This window comes from Temnothorax americanus, unplaced genomic scaffold (genome assembly GCF_048541705.1).
Source record: "Temnothorax americanus isolate GAGA-0224 unplaced genomic scaffold, ASM4854170v1 Scaffold3, whole genome shotgun sequence".
NCBI classification, from domain to species: Eukaryota; Metazoa; Arthropoda; class Insecta; order Hymenoptera; family Formicidae; genus Temnothorax; species Temnothorax americanus.
In genome coordinates, this window is record NW_027509442.1 from 4,983,107 (window position 1) to 5,003,470 (window position 20,364).

Sequence of the window (20,364 nt, forward strand, 5' to 3'; positions counted from 1 at the left end):
TGACTTCATGTCTTTCTTAAAAAATATTTTTTATCTTGTATAAAATTTATGTCTATCGCTGGTAAGATCTGCGTAACTGAGTCTTTTGGCTTATTTTATGCTTTACAAATGCGTAAATTTACCCAATGGTCAGTAATAATCATATACTCGTAAAAAAACTGATGTAGTATTTCTTCCATTAGTTTCATGGTTTTTATCCATTTTTAAAGAGAAAATATTTGCTTTAAAAATAAAGATATCCGTGATGAACAAAAGTTATTCTTAAAGCTAAGTAAAGAAGTAAGCAAGGCATGCAGTGCATGTTAAGAATCGCTTTTTTTATTTAGGCACACACTTGTATGTTAATATAGGTTACATGTATATAGTCTAATGATTACAACCTTCATGAACCACGTATGTATATACATACTATTTAGTTGAAATGACTAACGTATTTAAAATATCGCGGCGGAATTGCTTACATAATAATCGAATCATGAATTGACTTCAAGATAGTAAAAGCCAAAGTACAGCGATTCGCACTTTTTGCTTCTCGATTCAGCTTTATGACTGTAGAAACGCACATTTGTAATGCCCGTGAAACGGTCAAGCTATATTTCTTTTCGTTACAATGAAACTACAACCATTCGCCTGTGCAACCGGAAAGGATGCGCCGTTGTACGGGAAATAGCGCCATTAAATTTGACTACAGCTACATCGTACGACTCTTGCGATTCCTGCCGTATCGCTTCGGCCTGTATTCTTGATACATCCGTGGAAAAATTTTACTAGTTCTCTAGACTTACGACTGTTTGCTTCCTTTAGAAAACTTGCATGTTTCTTCATACCTGATGTAAATAATTTAATAAGAGAAGACGTCTTTAGAATTTTATGTCTTTCCTGAGATCTCTCTACTGTGTTTAATTTGCTTCCTCATAGAGGAAGCTTTGTTTTCGTAAAAAAAATTTTTTTTTAGTTTTGCCAATGTGTTCAGAATGTTCTAAAACGTCGAAAAATCGCTATTTTAAAAAAATGTCGGTATGTGTTTACCGAATGTGTTTACCAAATTTACCGAAATTTCTATAACTCCAGAACTGATTAACCAAGTCTTAACGAATTGTATATGAAATAGGGATAAAATTTTTCGGGGAGTACTATAGAGTGTATAGTTTTTTGTTATCTATTTTCTGGAAACCAATTTTTTTAATTTTTTTACTCAAGAATTAGAAAAATAAAAAAAAAACGGTTTCCAGAAAATTTTTCGATGTACTCTCGCGGAGTAGATACATATTGTACGACAGCTGCAACCGAGACATCCGTTGAGATTTCGCTTCGTCAGAGAACAACGGCAACGTCTTTTCCGTGATGGGACAGAGGCACGAAGGGAAACTCGAATGGTTATTGAAGGAAATAAGGTCGCTGAAAGAAAATTGCAGACTGTCACGTGAAGCATTTCTCATGTTTTGATTCTTTGTCGGATCTCCTTGAAATATGAATCTGACAATAAGAATTTGTATCGTGAGAAGTCTGTTTATACTTAAATCTTTTTGATTTTGATTATATTATATATATATATTTTTGCATTTGTGCAATGAATATTTACTTACATATGTCACTAACGACACAGAATTTTGTATTAGCTAAAAAAAATTACAAAAAAATTAATTACTTTTTATTCCAATTTTCTCTTGTTTGATCATTTTGTACCTATTATAGGTACGAAATGTTCGTACTTATGTGCTGGGCACCATTCGAACGTACGCGTTTCCTTTTGTTGCCTTTCATTGCACGATTTTATTATTTATTACTTAAACTCACGGTCGAACGTTCCTGATTGACGTAGTTAATTCTTAAGGAGTTAAACTGCTGAATGTGGAGAAGCCGTGCAGGAAGGCAAGAACGTTAAGTGAAATAGAAGGGAAGCGTTCGTAGCGAGCCACAATTGCTGCTTCTCCGACGAACGATTTTCATGAATATTCATTTCCGCATCCTGCTCTTATGAGCATCGTAAACACGCTTAGCTTGCTCCTCTGAAACGCGAATCTATACGTTCATTTCCGCGGTTACGCGTTTCTTTAATTAACGAAATTCAACTGTCTCCAGCAAGATGGAACACTTTTCGCGAAGTTTATTACACTTTAAGAAATATCTATAATTTAGTTGCTATTAATTATGCAATAAATCGAACTTACCCATAATGACGATATGGCGTCATTTAATTAAATGCGAATAGATGGAAAGGAAACTTTTGAAGTGAACTCGAAATTTTTTTACTCGAAACTTATTAACAATAAGTATTAATGGGTTAAAGGCAAATTAGCAGAGAAGTTAGTGTCCCCTTCTAATATGCAATAATTCCAAGCGTCTCTCGGTCGTTCCAAACGTCGTGCAATGTCAGTGTGCGTCTCTTGATTGGTATTCCGTGATGCACCGAATCGTCTGATAATAATGCTTCCCTTCGTCCTCGCTCGTTGACCTCGTTTGCCGTCAAGAATATTATTCCAAATGCAATCATCTCGTAATCAATTTATTCTACATCTCTCGTCGAAAAATCGCTACATTTATTGATCTCAATTCGGTCCGCAATAATATTCATGGGATGTTGACTCACCATTATAATCGCGCTTTTTACGTAGCTGCATTTTTTAAATTTCTATTACGCGTTCCCGGTGCATAGCGCCATAGTACATCGATTGGCGGGCTTGATGGTTTGCAAACAAAAGTTAAACAAAAAGTAAATCTGCGCTTAAATTAATCCGTTCGCGACGTGAATTCACGTGAAAGTAGTACTCCTTTGTCACGGTACTTTTGGTTATACACATTTCCAAGAACGCAAACTTCTTACGGTTTTATGATGGGACTGCTGGCGAAATATGCGGGCAGCATGTCCAGTTTCAGAGCCGTTATCCATTGCATTACAGCGAGACGATGCAGCTGCACCGTGGTTTCCTGGACCGGATTACCCATCAGCGGGGTGTAAATGGCACCGGTCATCGCTATCGCCCTTAATCATATAGAAGTCGTGAACCCTCGAACGTGCGCTCCGTTTTTCCGCAAAGTGCATCGGACGATGCAACTCTGGGCGAGAATTGAAAATACGGGCGCGGCGTCCCTCTTCGCATTTCCGAGACACGTTTGCGAGTTGTAACGTTGAACGAAGTCGCTCCGTATTTTTCTCATTTCTTACAACGTGACGCGCGCGCCACGCAGGCACAACTGTCTCGTTCTCGATCGTATTTCCACGTGGAATGCACACGAGGATATACTATTTTCCACTCGCGATCTATCCGGTTGTATCAATGTTGTTTGACATGCGCGTTATTTCCTTTCTCATCCGCCATTGATGCATCTTTGAGCATCGCCCTCTCGAGAACATATTCGCACTACACCCGCTTACGATTTATATCAGGCGGACTAAGTCCTTTGCTCTACCAACAGTTAGGGTCGAGTAAGCCGGGATTAGCGAGTCTCTTCCGCTACTGTTTCCTTCGTAGATTATAGTCTAGCCCATGATACAGACGAAGAAAGAAAATTTACTTAACCAAAGTTGGCGCTAAGCTAACGTTGATGCAACCGGCTCTCTTCTGGCCGGGGAATTTTATTAGATTAATCTCGGCGTTTCCTTGATGCCTGCGTAAAATTTATCCCATCGCGAATGCTCGCAATCTGGAAAGTGCAGCAATGATTATGTGCTGCCGAAGACATTAATGAGAAAAAGAGCAGGAAAATTTAAGCTTGTCCATAGATCGCACGGACGCAATTCGCTCGCAGCTAAGCTCCCGACGGGTCATTTACTTCGAAACAGTTCAGGTCTTAGATGCAATGCCACGCCGGTGTCGTATACGTCAGCGTCAGGAAGGCACGATCCGACACCGACCTACAGCACCGAGAAATCCGCTTTGCTTCCGCCAGCACTTTCCTGGCGCGTCGTTTTTTCCTTTTTATTTTCGCAGCTCGCGTTCCTTATTTAGCAACTGCGAAAAAGCCAGAGCGAAGAATTGCTCGTGCGGGCATCGAAAACATGTATCTGTGAGAGAGAATCCACACCGTAAAAATACTAAAGCCGCAAAGAAATGCGGCTCGCGGCTATGGAAATTCACGGCAAGTCCGTAACGCGTAGATATAAATTTCTTTTACATTTGTCAGGATGTAAGAAAAACGCGGTACCGCAAACAAATGCGCGATAAAATTATACCAATTATTAATGATACCAAAATAATATAAACCAAATTAAACTATTAATTTGGAGAGCATAATAATAAATATGGCTCTTTCTCTCTCTCTCTCTCTCTCTTTCTCATGTTGATTATAAATTGTGTATAATGGTTTCTATATATATATATACATGACATCAAATTTTAAATCAATTGCAGATTGATTAACTGTATTCCATTATGAAATGCCAGCGTGTTGTTTTCGAAACCCGACTAAATTTAATTAATGGCATTTGAAATGTTACGCGGTTTTGTTATTTTACGAAATGCTAGACGATGAGTCATTGAACCACTCTCGAGTAATATTATCATTCACGGTACATGAAATTTTGCATAATTACGAATCAGCTATATAGGATCATTCATCTCGTCCCAACGAGAAAATTATTCTCACGAGACTTTATCTTTCAGCGAAAACTATTTTTAACGTCAAGTCGAATATGCAAACGTAAGGGAATATCGATCTCGAAGCGGCAGTCATAATTTTTATAAAGTTTACGGCGTTCTGACGTAAATTCTGACTCCACCCCTCGTAGATTGCACGTTGTTACGGCGCAAAATAAATCTTCTCTCCCGAAAGGCGAGTTTAACGTCGTGATCTTCGCGAGTGCGACATTTCGCGAGGCGCGTTCCTCAGGCTTTACGATCTCATGCTTTTTATTCGTGACTTACGGCTCGGCGCGCGGGTTGATTCATTTATGAAGGTGCAAGGCGCTCGAGGAGACGTCTGGGCTCGCAACAGTCAGGAAATCGATTTTTTCAGAGAAATCTTAAATATCATTTCGTTCCGCTTCCGTTAGCGCGACGGAAGTTTGCTTGGGCGAAAATCTTCGAGAGCAGACGAAACGAGACAGTATAAAAGTTGCATCGAGATAAGGCTTCTTCTTGCGAAAGTAGCCGCAAATCATATTTTCCCGTTGCATTCCCATAACACGAACGATGCGGATTTATGTTAGCAATAAAAAAAAAAGAACTTTTATCAGGTATATATATAGTTACAGATGTAGAGAAGGTTTCAAGAAAAGGTTACAAGAAGAAGTTCAAGGGCAATGAAAACGAATAACGTTTTTTATGATTTATCGATTAAAAATTTCTATTAATTAAAAATTCAGCACCGCGCTCACCATTGATCGCTGTTAATTAAAGTGCGAATGTTTCTTCGTTTCGATGGCCGGGCTTTTGGGAACGTTTTGATTAAGATACGAAAAAAAATCGAGAGTCGCGCGTGCGGCTGTCAGATGGGATACCGAAGTCGATCATTTTTCGTCGTTGAGCTTTAACGGATCGTTAATTCGTGCGGCACGTGTTTCGCTAGAGTCGGATTTATCGGCAATGTTTTTGGCGTCCATCAATGATACGCAGTGTCGCGGAAGTAAGAGCTCCGAGTACATTCGGTGGAGTATATTGATCACGCGTATTGGAAATAGTTGTAGTTTTCGGTTAAATAAAAAATGTTTCGCTGGACGAATTTTTTCAACGTTTGCCGCTTTTTACTGACGCGACGCTTCATTTATTCGCAGGTGCTCCAAACGACAGTCATTTAAATATCCTAAGCGACACCGATGTCGTTGTCCGCTAGCGCAACAATGGATCTCGTTTAAGAAAAGTTTATGGTTAAAAACGAGAGAAAAGTGCCACAATAAGCCTCCCCAGAGATACCCAAGGGAGTGCCCGGGTTGTGCGCTAGACTGTCAGACGCTTCGAACAACAAGTTTATTCGCGATAGAATGAATATCAATAATAATGTCACGGTTCCCCAATCCAGCGACACGTTGGACGGTGAGAGAACTTCGCGACACTTCTTCAAGATTTTATGGCAAGGGCATTCAGTAGCGTATAGAAAAGACTTGAAAGATGCTCTCGAGTTTCGCGTCATTTTCCACGCTCCCGCGCATCGTCTGCTTCTTCGGCGCATATATAGATCGTTGCGTTTATTATTCCGGCGCTAAATCGTTTGTGAATAATGGTCGCCGTGAATCTTTCCTCGAATGAGAGACTTGAGGCTTCCGTTTAGGAACTTGATTTGCGTGTTCAGTACCCTGAGTCTGTTCAACAAACATCTGGAAAAAAGGAATATCTGTTAGGAATATATATCATTTTCGCGAGATGTGACATTGATTGCATCGATATTTAGATAGAATCTTTTTTTTAGGAGAGTAAAATAGAAATCATCAGTAAATAAATATTTCAGAGAATATCTTTCTCTTTTTTGCCGTCAAATTTAACGATTTTCAGATTCGATAAAATTTCAGGAAAACGAGGAAAAATTCGAGAACGATTTATCTACTTGAGAGACAAATACGCGATAATTTTTGTTACTCTTCTGGGCTTTGTTTGTATTGCGTGCGAGCGAAGTGTATCAGACATTATATCTGGCCTTTGTATCTTTTACAAAGGAAATCAGTCGACTGATGTCGATTGAGGTCGACCTTCAGTTTCATGTTCGTGTCTGTGGCACTTCGCGGAGGGGAACAATCGAAGAGATAAATCAGCTTTCGCATTGTGTCTAACTCTGTGAGCATCGACAAGAGTCGTAGCGAGATGATCATAATCTAAAAATAATTCGTGGAATTTCATTGTAATCTATAAAATCTATATAAAATATGTATTACGTAGAAGTTATTCATTTGAGTCTAGACAGCTACGCTTTATATATGTGTATAATAATTTAAATAAAAATAACTTATTGTTAGAATAATTTAAATTTGATGAAATGTTGATATATATATCTATTAGTTAAACAGTAATGGTCGTGAAATTGATCTTTGAGCAAAGATTTCATATTATTTGCTATATAGAATAGTGTAGTGTTCTAAAGTGTTCGGCCGAATTGGTCGCGAGGTTATTTCAAATGTATGATGTGCCGTGATATTATACTGTCGCGATGCAGGTGTATAGGTAAGGCGGTGGGGTCTATAGAAGGCCGTGTAGCGCAAATTCTGACGCCACAGTCGAGATGTACGGCTAGCCCGCCTATCTGGCAGATACTTCGGTCATAAATTCGGCAGGAATGGGGTGTCGGTATATCGTACAGATACGGGGGCCCCTATATATACATATATACGTGCCTACCTCTCTCCTTCCTTTCTATTACTGAATACCTCGGAGGCCTCCACGTCCAGTGAAGGCACCCTCCGCTCTGCCTGTATCTCTCTCACCATCACCATTACCTTAGTCTGCTACGTGCATCTTGCACCTGCATCCGATCGTATCGTCGCTCTCACGCGCTCCCGCTCAATTATTCCAAGACGCCGAGGAAATCAATACTCGCGGAGACAGATCACGCTTTCTTGATGCATATTCATCTAGGTATTTGGAGGAGACAATATATTTTTTATCGTCTCCGATCGGTTTATAACGATCCGATGGCGTGATAACAGAATTTCTTATTATTTTTTTATGCCCGCGCGTTGCAAAGTAGATTAGTAGATGAAGAAATTGAGAGGCTAACTCTTACAAAGTATTAATAATAAAAGATTTAGAGGTTACTTTCTTATTGAGAGTAATTGATTATAGTCTTTATAAAATCGATGATAATTAAACGCTAATGACAAATATTTGAAAATCCTAATACTAAAGAAATAATCACAAAAAGATATACTTTTAGGAGAAATAGAATAACATATTTATAGTTCTTCGAAGATTGTATCTCCGCTGCTAATATTGTCTTACTTTTATAGTTTTGCGAATACAAAATTATCGCGGTTGCGAATCTATGGACACGATGACAGTGATACAAAAATTATCCTTTTATTTAGTTACATTTTGAGACTGTTAAAACATCGTAAAAATAGATTTCAATAGATATGAGCTTTCCACGAGATTCTTCTTGAAATTGAAAAGGCACATTTTTCCAAAATTGGTGGCATGCCAATCAGGTTAAGAGTTATACATGTGTGCTTAATACTCGTGACCTACTGACTCGCGGGAACAAAGAGCTCCAATGTTCCATCGAAATTTTATTAAATCCTGAACTCGGTTAGAGTATGAAAGTCGAACAATCGAGTTCCGCGCAGAGATCGTCAAAGAAAAGATAGCGAAAAAGTATTCATCGTTCGGCAATTCACGACTGCTTTTGGCAATCGCCAATTAACCGCAAATATTTTCCGCGAACAATCCGTGATCAACTGAGCGACTGATTTTGTTCGCGCGTTGCCAAGCGTTGAAAAACGTCCGCCACTGCTGAACTATTTTGTGAACTGCTTTCACTTTGGCGATAAAAATGCATTACGACTGTCGGTTTACGTTATTCGAATCTCGCTCGAAGTATATCGTCTCCGATGATATATTTTGTATTGCGATTTAGAGAGTATAACGGAACGACGCGATATTCGATTTCTTGACAAATAGGACGAATGTGCATGAAGCACGTATCATGTATCCGTTACCTTCACCAACGTGATATATTTCGGTGGTACACTATCAAGGATTTACAAGAGTCGACTATTCCACCCAATCCAACTTCTCTAGCTCCAGCGCGATCCTTTAGGGTCGCTTTCGACTATTTCGTTTCGAGCGATTCACCTAGCGACGTATCCACTCACACCTGCGCTCATTCCTCTCTCGCGTTTACCTTCTTTTTCCTGCCGGCACGGATGTTCGTCTCGAGGGCGAGAAATCGATCCGATAGGACCCGGCTTTACAGCGGCGGAGGGCTTCGGACTTCGGCTCTCGAGGATTTCACTGAAGGATTTCCACACCGAGGAGTCGACGCGAAGGTTCTGGGCCGCCAGACGCCGCGCCCGCGACGACGACGACGACGCGGTAACGAAGAGGTAGCGCAGCTCGTGGGATTCGAGGGCGACGACCTGGGAGGAATGAGGGAAGGCGAATTCTCGTGTCTCTCGGAGGGAAAAAGATATTTATTGGGCCGATGGTGGCCCGAAGAAAACGGCAAGGAAGGAACGCAGGAAATGAAGATCTGGCTGGAAGGTACACCGGCGAATCGCTAGAGATGTCGAAGGATGAAGGAACTGTGGAGGATCGTGGAGAAGAGAGAGAGAGAGAGAGAATATAGGTAGATAGACGGATCGTTGCACTCGGTACGCGAAAAAAAATGTGATGACATGGTGGGAGCGTGGAACCTCGCGGCAACGGTGGCATGAATTTCTTGTTGCTTCCCAGAGATCTTTTCGAGTTAATATGTACGTCGCGCGTGCCTATGACGAGAATTCTTAACGCGTTTGAATCTTGAAAATGTCTTACAATTAGATGTACAGACCATGTACGGATGTTAGAATGTTAACCAGAGATTAGCTCTTGCTTACGCAGCGAAATGTCAGATTAAGTCTTAACAAGCGGGAAAAGTCGAAGCGTAGAAGATAAGGAAACTAATCAGAAGATGAGGTAGAAGTACATTGAAAAACGGATATTTGCTCGGAGTGTTTCCTGTTTTCCAGGAAACATTAGAACAAACGGTGTTTGCGGAAAGATCGAAAACACGGAGAAGTGTTGGAAGCTTAAAGTCGCGCAAAAAAAGAAAAGATGTGAAAAATCGGAAGTCAATTCATGATGTGTGTGTGACAATCGCTTAGAGTCGATGTAACTGCAATCTCATAGCAGTACTCGATAGTCGGTTTGTAACGTTATGGTGAGTCATATTTTCATTGTACGATTGCTCGGCAAAGCGTAGGACTTACATTGATTTTGTCTATCAATTGTATGTATTGATACACGTATCATGTATCGATTACCATGTAATTCCATTTGGTTAAATTCTGTATTTTGCGTAGCGCGTATAAATCTGGAAATTATTATTCAACGGAGCAATTTAACGTGAATAATTTCCAACCGTTGATTTCTATTATCGAATGATTTTCGACGAGTCGCATCGTTCATGCAATACATAGGATGACAATTAGAAAGTTGCTGAAACTAAATAACTGTTATTTTGTAATGAACATATAAAATGAAATGTACGTGTGTGTACGTGAAACACGAAGGAGACTCATTATTTTTATTTGCACATATTATAAAAGAAATTACATTTATATATATATATAAAATTAGTTGCGTGATTTAATGAGTATATGTTCAGAAAATCTCGATATGAGCAGCTATATTTCCATAAAAAGGGATATTTACCTAAAATTCTACGAAGGACACACAATTGCAGTTATTAATATTTGAAAGTGTATATTAATAATTTTTAAAAGCGCCCTTATTATTGCACATATTTAAATAATCGTAATTTAAATAATTCGAAAACATTGAATTACACAATTAAATTATTAGTTCTTTTTTATAATGTTTATTTTTACAAGTTTATATATGTATGTATATTTTTTCTGATGCATTGGTTAATAAAAAAATAACGAGTTTTTTTTACAATATAATATTTAATTTATTCTTCTTTATTCATTCTTGTTGCAAAAGAATAGCTATTTCAGCAACTTGTCGATCGTAATCTTGTATATGTACACAGTACACACACACACATTGAGCACGTACGTATTGCAGCTGCGATTGCGAGTGCACGTCGCCGCGCACGTGACAATGCAATATTAAAAAAATTTAGTCCGAATTTTTTCTAGCTCGCTCCAGGTTTATCATCCTAGCATACATTTTAACTTCCTGCTGGAGATTTCCGAGAGAAAATTCTCTGAAACATATTTTTAAAATATTTTATTAGGATAAGAAGATTGTACACACTGTGTGTGCATTTGCGAAAGAAATGAAAAAGTCTATCGATAAATCCTCGTATAAAATTCTTTATATGTAGCTTGCGAATAAATAGGTATGTGCAATCACGCAACTGTCTTTAACTGATTCGAACTTTATAATTTTTTGTGAGTCGTAAGGTAACAAGGAATATTACCCGAATATTACCCGATCACTGACGAAACCTCTCTGCCGAACACGTTTGCCAAACATAATCATTTCGACTCGGTGGCAGGGTTCATCCGAGCGATGAAAAACGATCCTCGGATCGTTTGAAAAAGGTCTGAGTACCTTTGCTGACTCAAAACTTCGCAATTTTGACGTACCTCGAAGGTAGAAAATGTCTCCCGGTAGCCGCACATGCGGTGAAACTCGAAAACTGTTTCGGCGTCGGAAATATTTCTCGCATGTTCTCAGAAAGATCTCAAGTGTACGGCTTAATGATTTATAATATATTTTCAGCGTTTTTTCATTTTTGCCGCATTCGTATCTGGGATTGAATAAAGTTTTTGAACTGGGTAATTTACCGAATAATATTAATCATAATATTCTCAATTTTACTGTTATATCAAAATAATCAATTTATTATTTCAGAGCTTTTTCTTCAATGTATTTGAATTTTAGTCAGTTAAAATTTTTTGGCGAGATAATGTTATTTATATCTATAATTAAAATTAACGGTGAAAAATCATACCACGCAAAAGTTTTAATCGTATATTAATGCGATCGTATGTGCAGTACAATATTAGTGAGCGCAAAGTGCATGGAAGCTTTTAATGGCTCTCGAAATGCTAGCCCCGCTTGGTGTAAATTTTTATCGCGCAATGTATTGATAATGACCGAATCGCGGACAGTTGAACGGTCAAGCGGATCGAATGCAGCGCGAGTTAAAGTTAAATTGCATTGATTATTCCACCAAGTTAATTGCCGCGACGTATCATTGATTGTACAAACGCCGTATATACGCAAACAACAACTGGTGTGTTAACAGTCACGCGATAAAACAGTAATTATTGTTGCAATTGGTGTTGCGTCTCGTGAAAATGATGCGATTGCGGATATACGATGTAATTTCTGCACTATTTTTTCTATTCGATTTTTTTTATCTTATCTTAAGGATGTTGAAGCGTTTACGACTAAAAAACTCTGAATCCAAATAGAGATTCTGTGTAGATTTTATCATTAAAAAAAAATTCTGTCAAAGTTTGCGGCTGTTTAGGAAGCTTGTTATTGAGAAAATGAAATAATAAAATTACACGTAGTCTTATGGAAAAAATATGAAATTTTGCAAGCAGAACGAGTAAGACTACATAATTATCCATACTAAATAATTTTTAGTTTCATTAGTTTTTTATATATTTTATTTATTTATTTAATAATGTTTTTTAATAATGTAATTTCTTACTCGTTAATTCTTGTAAAATTCACATTTTTTTCATTATTTTTTTTATTGAGATATAATAATTTTTCCCTTATTTTCAATAAGATTACGTGTAATTTTATTATTTAATTTTCTCAATAACAAGCTTCCTTAAACAGTCTCAAACTGACAGAATTTTTTTATGACGACATCTACAGAATCTATTTGATGGATTCAAAGAATTTGCATCATTTTAATCGTAACGCTTCAACATCCTTAATCAATAACGATTGTAAACAATATATATATATATATATATATATATAATGTTTTATTTATCTTTTTTAAGTAAATCTTTTTTCTCTGAAAATTTTTTAGAGATTTTTTTGAAATTTTGGTTCAGGAAGGTATGCATTTTTTTTCACGAAGAAGTTCACCCAATTATAGATTGATACAGCTGCTATGTTTTTTTCTCGTATGTTACTTTGCACGCGCAGAACTCGCGTTTGCTCTTGGAGATCTTTCGTGTGTCTTAGGTACAATTCTTACAAACCCAGGATTTTAGAATGCCGAGGCGCTCGGGCGTAACATTTTATTCATCAGATCCAATCTCCAACGCGCGAAGTCCTTTCTTCGCGAAGACTATAGATGCTCTTTAGCGACGGCTGAAGCGCTAGCATTCTTGAAACTCAATAGTCTCTTAATGCGCGCGTTGGGTTCGTCGAACGATGCGAAACCTTCGTCACTCGAGCACGTACAATAATAACGACGAGCACTGGATTCTCGTCAGATATTTCGCGTAACGGAAGCTCGTCAGAAGCTTCATCTGATAGGCCTCGCGCCTTTTCCATTGCGTATTGTTTCACGGCATTGTCGACTCCTTGTTAAATATCTTTCACTACCGAGCAAGTGGTATTATCATCTCGGTGTCTTTTGGCGCGTTCTCAACGTATTTACTTTTCTTTGTGGGGTCCTTTGTATTTTAATATTTTCTTTACGAATAATATGGATTAGGAGTTGTCGTTGTATGAGAAAATACTTCTTTTTTATCCGAATAGAATTGAATATACATATACGTATATATAATTCTAAAGCTATTTGTATATAATTCTGAAAAACTATACTAAGTATTGTTCATCGATTTCTGGACCGGCGATTTATCGGTCAATAACTCGGCTTCAGAGGAAAGCTTTTGCCTCTCACGACCGGCTGCGACAACATCGTAATAATTTTTTCGCGTTTTTTCGGATAAGCCAGACGATATAATTTAAACGCGCGGCCGCGGGCGTAACTGCGGATTCGCTTTATCGCACCTAGCTAAATCCTCCCCTGGGAAGATTCGGTGAGATTTCTACAAGGAGATAGATAAGTTTGGCGGGGCAAATCTCCACAGCTTGGAGAAGCTGCGGGATAAACCGGAATAAACCAGTCACGTTTTTCGCAGGGTTCCTTCGTTCTTTCGTCTCGATTTCATCTCATTTACAGCTTATCTACCCCTTTATTCAATGTCGTTGTGCAGCGAGTTTGATCCCTTAATCAGTTTAGCACGATTGTACCCGCGTTTCGCAATGCCGTCTGGAAGTCAGCACGTGCCAGTATGTCTGGAAATTTTGTGTATACATTATATATTTAATTCAGTTGTACTTATCCTTTTTTTTAGAGATCTTTTTTTGTTGCCTTTCTTTGCAGCAAAGTCTGTATAGCATTATAAAATCTGTATTAAGTTGTCTTTACACTTATAAGATTATATATTTCGGTCGAAATAATTTTCTTTCAAAAATTGCTTACTGTTTCTTACGCGAATATAAATATCCTAAATCGAAGATTGAAATACGACACTTCGCTGTAGACGTAAAGCCATTTACAGAAGAGGCTCTTCTAACAGCAAGTAACGGATTAAGAAGCGAGTTTTAAAGTGCAGCTTAACGTAGGTCTTTCAGCATAGTCACTGTAAAGTACTGACTAAAACTTATTGCGACGTTCTTGTTTCTTTATTTTCCAAAGTAGAAGGATTTTCCCACAAGGAGTGCACGCGATAGCGTATTTACACGTTACTACAGTAGCAAGATGAATATACAGGTTTTTAATATATTTCAAATATTTTTTAATTTATATATAATTTTTTTGTGATGAGTTCATTTAATTGTCGATATTTCATACAATTTAAATGATGTTTTCTTATATGCTTTCGACTGACACATTTGTGGCAAATGTATATATTACATATATATATATGTATAAATGTACTTTTTAAATATTTATGCAGTAACGTGTGGTGGGTCATTCGCTTTCACGCTGCGCTCTCCTTTGAATCTTTGAATTGTGAATGGAACGCGCTTCCCGCATCAGGTGGGAGTAAACCGTAGCCCCAAGGGTTCCGTGATTTGATGTTCGGTCCGAAAGTTAAATGCAACTCCGCAACGCTTGTGGGGCGTATACATATATAAAACATTTTCAACATTTACGGTACGTTATTGAGATAAAACTCACTCGCTAGCACTCTGCCTTTTCATACTTTCATAATTTCTATACGAATATGTCGTGTAATCTCTAATAAATCCGTTCCTTTTTTATTATTTTCTTATCCTTGTATTTGTGTTTAATATAAATTATTCGAAATTATTGAGGGGATTAGGGATTATTATATCATTATATATATTGTTTCTCCCACGAGATTAATCATTCCGATTGCGATAATTGAAAATTAACATTGGACTTATAGCAAAAATATAAAAAAATTGAGAAAATGAGTTTTAACGAATTTTTAGTTTTATTTATTTATTGTCAAGAATTTGTTTGTTCCTGGCGTAAAGTGTAATGTCGAGCGATTATTCAATTTTTTTCGAGGTCATCAGGATATTGCGAGCAGACGCGCCAGCCTTCTCAAAGACGTTGCGTCGCAACGGAATTACCTTGTGTTAACCAAGTGCTCGAGAGTTCTAGGGGCGAGCAAAGCTCTCGAGGGACAAGTGGTGAACCTTGGCGTCTCCTTAGACTCCATCTGCGCTGCAACGTAGTGGGCTCAAAGCTCGCGCGGAAGCTTTCTCCTCTCTTCTTGGCTCTCTCCTTTCTCCGTTCATTTCACGTCACAGAGTTAACTCGTTATCAAGATGCTCGTTTAAATGCTCTTCAATGCATAATATTATAAAACAAAATTGGTATAACTTTATTGATAATTTGTCGTATTTTGTTAGAAATTATTAGCTTTTTTTTTATATTTTTGCCTTGAGATTTGAAACGTTATTATAGTTAAAAAATAAATGGACATTAAAATTATGTTTCCTCGTGTGAAAGTGCAGTTTATGATAGAAATTAATGAGCTTGTTCGACTTTAAATGGTTTCTTGGTCTCCGATTCCACGCGTGTTTTTACATTTCATTACCACTGGTTACAATTTTATTGCCTCAGTAACGAATTCTTGTTCGATCGAGTTTTAAAGTTACTTCGACGTTTTCACGGAGGAATCTTTTTGAAAGATCACATAATCTCGAAAGTACCCGACTCTCGTGGGAATTACCAGTAGTATTTCATTTCGTCGCGATGCATCGCGCGCGCGCGCGCGCGCGCGCGCACGAGGAAAGCCATGAGATAAAGAAAAAAGTCGCGCGGCAAAAAGGGATATATTCCCGTCGGCCTCATAGCCTGTTTGCCTTCTTTCCGCCTAGGGTAATCGCATATGGAGGATACGAAGTCCGCTGGATCGGTTGGGACGGCGACTTTCACGCCCGCACTTCCTGGCCTGTGCTTGACTCTTTCCACTTGCGACTCTCTCCGCCGAGAGAGACTTATCCGCCATTGCGAGCAACGTACCATTCGACGCCGCACTCTATTTCGAAACTTGTCAGCGCGTTGTATAAATTTAATCCGGATTTCATTTTCATCGCAGTATTACCGCAGTAAAGTTATATAGGAGAGGAGTTAATATTGTCATACTCAAAGATTTTATATGTTGATGAAAATCTTGGCATTAATATAATTTGTAGGATGTAGTCCATGATATAGTGAACGTCTTGTATCTAAAGACAAAACCTAAAAATATTTTTTGAAAAAAATTTCCTCTTTTTTTTTATAACACTGATTCTTTCTACGACACAAAACGAGTATTGATTGCAAGAATACCAATTTTAATTACGTTTGCAACAAAGGTAAAGATAACGATGTAATATAAGGTAAGGGTAAAGATATTTTCGAAGAAACTCTGTCAGGAATTACGTAAGAAATTTTTGTCTAAAGGTTCCTACATGTATTCGCGAATAGATCAAATGCTGCAAGGTGCAAAGGTTTACGCGATTTTACAGCATTAGTTTTTGCTCGCAAATTATCCGCTGAGAGAAAGAGAGAGAGAGAGAGAGAGAGGGAATAAAAAAAAAACAAATAAAAAAGGTACGATAGTCAATAAAGATCGACGTCGCTTCCCGAAAGCAATAAATTGCAGATCACTGATCTTGACTGCTGCTGATCGAAGTCATTAGAACGCTCAGCGCCGAAACATTAATTGGGTTAATCGCGATTGTTCGTTAGCTCGGTCAATCACCTAAGTTCCGCCGGCTGATATTAATTGGGCTAATTACCTATGTGCATCTACCGTGGATTAAGATGGATCATTTCACGAGCTTTCCTCATAGGTTCAAGGGTGCAGAATAAAAATAAATACACCTATAAACAATATTATAATAAATAATTAGGGATCTTTTAACTTTTTTTAATAAATATCAAATGCTTATGAGAGAAAGGATTATATATTTTGAAATTTGAATTATTTGGCGATATACTTTTTTACTTGTTTTTTAATAAAAAGTATTTTATAACTTTTAATTAATGAGTACAAGTAGTTGAAATTACAAAAGCTCTAGGAAGAGGTTCTAAACTATCCGAAATAAATATCAAGTCTCCGCAAGCGCTTTTAGACGGACTTGGCCAGTTTCGCGTCTGCAAAACAAAAATCCTATTGTACCACGAAAGTTTCTTGAAAAAGAGGAAAACAGAGGCTGTGGAACGTGTAGGCCTGCAATATAAATAACGACATGTTTGGCTCCTGCCGAGAATGACGGAATGGAAAAAAATGGCATAGATAAAAAAAAAAATAAAGAGCATACGCGGAACAGTGAGCAAGAAGATCATGGTGGAAAATGGACCAGAAAAGAATATTGGCACGAGAGTACCGTCGGGCCGACTATCAGTCCCACGCGAATCTTCACTTCCGCTCGTTTCCTGCAGCCTCATTTTCCCTGTGTAAATATTCACGTACTGGTTGGTGCATATACGTGCACGTACAGCCGTTCTCTCTTATTTTCTTCCTTTTATTTTCCTAGGAAATGCTCGATTGTGTCAAGAGTATCGATTATTGAATTAAATTAAATTGTCGACCATTATCGATACTTCGTTGAGATGTTACGATTTAATTTAAATATTATAATTAAATTTAATTTTATGTTATCAATTTAATAATTTTTGACTCAATGCCATTATATTATTAGCGTTACTGTGTTAGAAAGCTTTTTCTAGGAACAATTCATTTACTTTATATGCGAAAGAAAGCAATGAATTAAATTTCTAGAAAAGTTTTTCTATTTTGGATCGTTAATCAGAAGTTTATCGAAATACTGGTTTTGTGACCAATGATAAGACAAAATCCGGTCAAACCAACCGGATTGACTGACAATGAATGTTGAATTGAATTATTAATTAAATTTCGATTGGATCAGGTTGTCGAGAACGACAAGCGATGGTCTGCAAAGTTGACCGCTAGTATCACACTCCACGAAAACAGAATACGCGGCTACGTGACACAATGTGTGGTTAGCCGCGAAGACCATTGATCCGCTCGATGGAAACAGAGCAAGCTGCTTCCCGCGGGTTGTTGAAAGTCCTGCCATGAAAATGTAGGTCGGTGACCTTTCTTCGCTAAAGTCCTTTGCCCCTGTTCTTCGCCCCCCGCTGTTCCATTGACTGTGACCGCAACTTGGCAGTCGACCAAAATCGGTTTTTTTTTTTTTTTTTTTTTTTTTTACGAAACATTAACAGTCTACGTCTCGTGCGATTATTTTTCTTCTTTTTTCATCGTGAAATCTTTTTTTAATGAAAATTATCCCTTGCGTTGTTTCGATAATTGCGTTTGTTCGCCGGGAACGGACCGGCGAGTGACGCAGTGAATGAATTAGCGATATATCGTCCTGCGGTTAGGCGGTCATTGAAAACTGTCGTTTTATTTCGAGATAATGCATGTTTTATATTGTGTCAATAAACAATATCTGTATCGATATAGATTGAATTATGATTCTCGGCGGAGAATCACAGCAATAATGACGCAAAAAATTAATTCTAATAATCTCATGAATAATGTAAAGTGGCAAATTAATGGCTAATCTCATTAGAAGACATTACATAAGTTTTTATCTCGTTTCACTTGTAAAAGAGCATAATCTTGTTTGATCCACTACTTGCTCGTATTACAGACGTAGTTAAAGACGAGAGAGAAACGTAATCTGTGTTGATGTGTATAAGCGTATAAAAGTGCGGTGATTCATTATGTCTATATATGTTAAAGCAAATTCTTGATTTTCGCGGCCGGTCGAGCGACTTGTGTAATGAGAGAACATCAAGGAAATAATCTGACAGCGAATAGAAAGACGATCCTTTCGCGCGGTTCGTTGAATTTTAAAGCACCGGCAAGAGTAGCGAATGGGGAAACTTGAGGAAAACTCAGGGAGATCGTTGGCGACAGATAATTGCATTGCAAAATTGCGCGCGAAGGCTCTTCGCTCGACTCGCGGCTCTTGCTCGAATCAGAATTCTCATTATTGCCTGCCTGTTCGTTTTTGGCTCAAGCACAAACTATTCTTATATACAAGAACGAAAGAATATTCTTCTCGTTCTCGTGTCACGCGAGGAATAGCCTCCTCTACGCAAATTAAGCGAGGGTTTAGGTGAACGAAACGAATATGGTTGAACGCCGCGGCATCAGACACGCATATCTGTAGATACCAGAGTAATAATTGAGACGTTTATCGAAACTAAATAACTACTTTATAATGAATGCGGACAGAATAAAATTACACTATTTTGCAGAAGAAATCTGTTTTTTTAGCCCGAGGTGTAAGAGAAATATACATTTATGAACTTGTAAAAATATACATTATAAAAAAAGCCGAAAATTTAATTAACTACATAGTGATATATGTTTGGAAGGCTTTGGGATGGAATTTCCATGAAAAGAATTTACTTGAAATTTTTAGCGTATATTTAATAGTTTTCAAAAGCGATTTGATTATTGAAATTTAGATTCAAATTAGAAATTTTTTTAGAAATTTTAATTTAAAAATATATAAGATCCGCAATCAGCCGAATTATTGGTCCTTTACAATATTTAGTTTTATAAGTTTATATTATACAGGTATATTCTTTTACATTGTGGGTTAATTAAAATAACGAGTTTCTTCTATAGTATAATTCGAGGTATAATTAATATATTTTATTTTATTGATTTATTATGTATACACAAAATGTAATAATTATTAATTTTAACAATTTCTCGATTGTTATTCTGTACATAGAAAGTGGGGAAAAACTGAACTTAATTTTTATAAAAATCCTCGCGTTCCAATTATAATTCCATGCAATATGCCAAATACCGTATCAAACTTGATAAACTGTCGAACAATATTGCATTATCGAAGGCAGGTGCCAGAACATAGCCGTTAAGTTAGGTGACTGGGACGTTGAAAATGACTGTTTGCCACAAAATATGAATACCCGACTGGCGGAAGGCGGGGATAATTGTCTCGGGGTTTACTTGCAGACACTGCAGACAGGTCTAATGTGATTGGTAGTTCCAGAGCGGACGTCGGAGGTTTCTCGGAGGACAATCGAGTTTGTGCTCGGGTGGCAATTATACTCTCCGCTCGTTACGCGGTTTGACAAACTTTCTCGCGGCGGCGAAAGACGCGCTCAGTCCCGCGCGCCCGATCGAGGGCCGAGGCCATTTTCGTTGAGTTGAAAGTTGCAGTAATTGCGGGGCAAAGTAGGTTTCGCTGCTCGGCTCTCTCGCTGCCGCGTGCCAGAACCGAACAATAACAAATATTAAACAGCGGCGGCGGGTTTTCACTCAGCCGTTTGCCTTTAACTCCCCTGACAATACAGCCTCGAAGGGTG

At 37.9% G+C, this 20,364-nt stretch overlaps 1 protein-coding gene across 1 annotated transcript in view; it reads left to right on the forward strand.

The window, feature by feature from the left end:
- Positions 1-20,364, forward strand: part of LOC143900337 (uncharacterized) — a 148,349-nt gene that overhangs the window by 18,189 nt on the left and 109,796 nt on the right. The window lies entirely within an intron of this gene.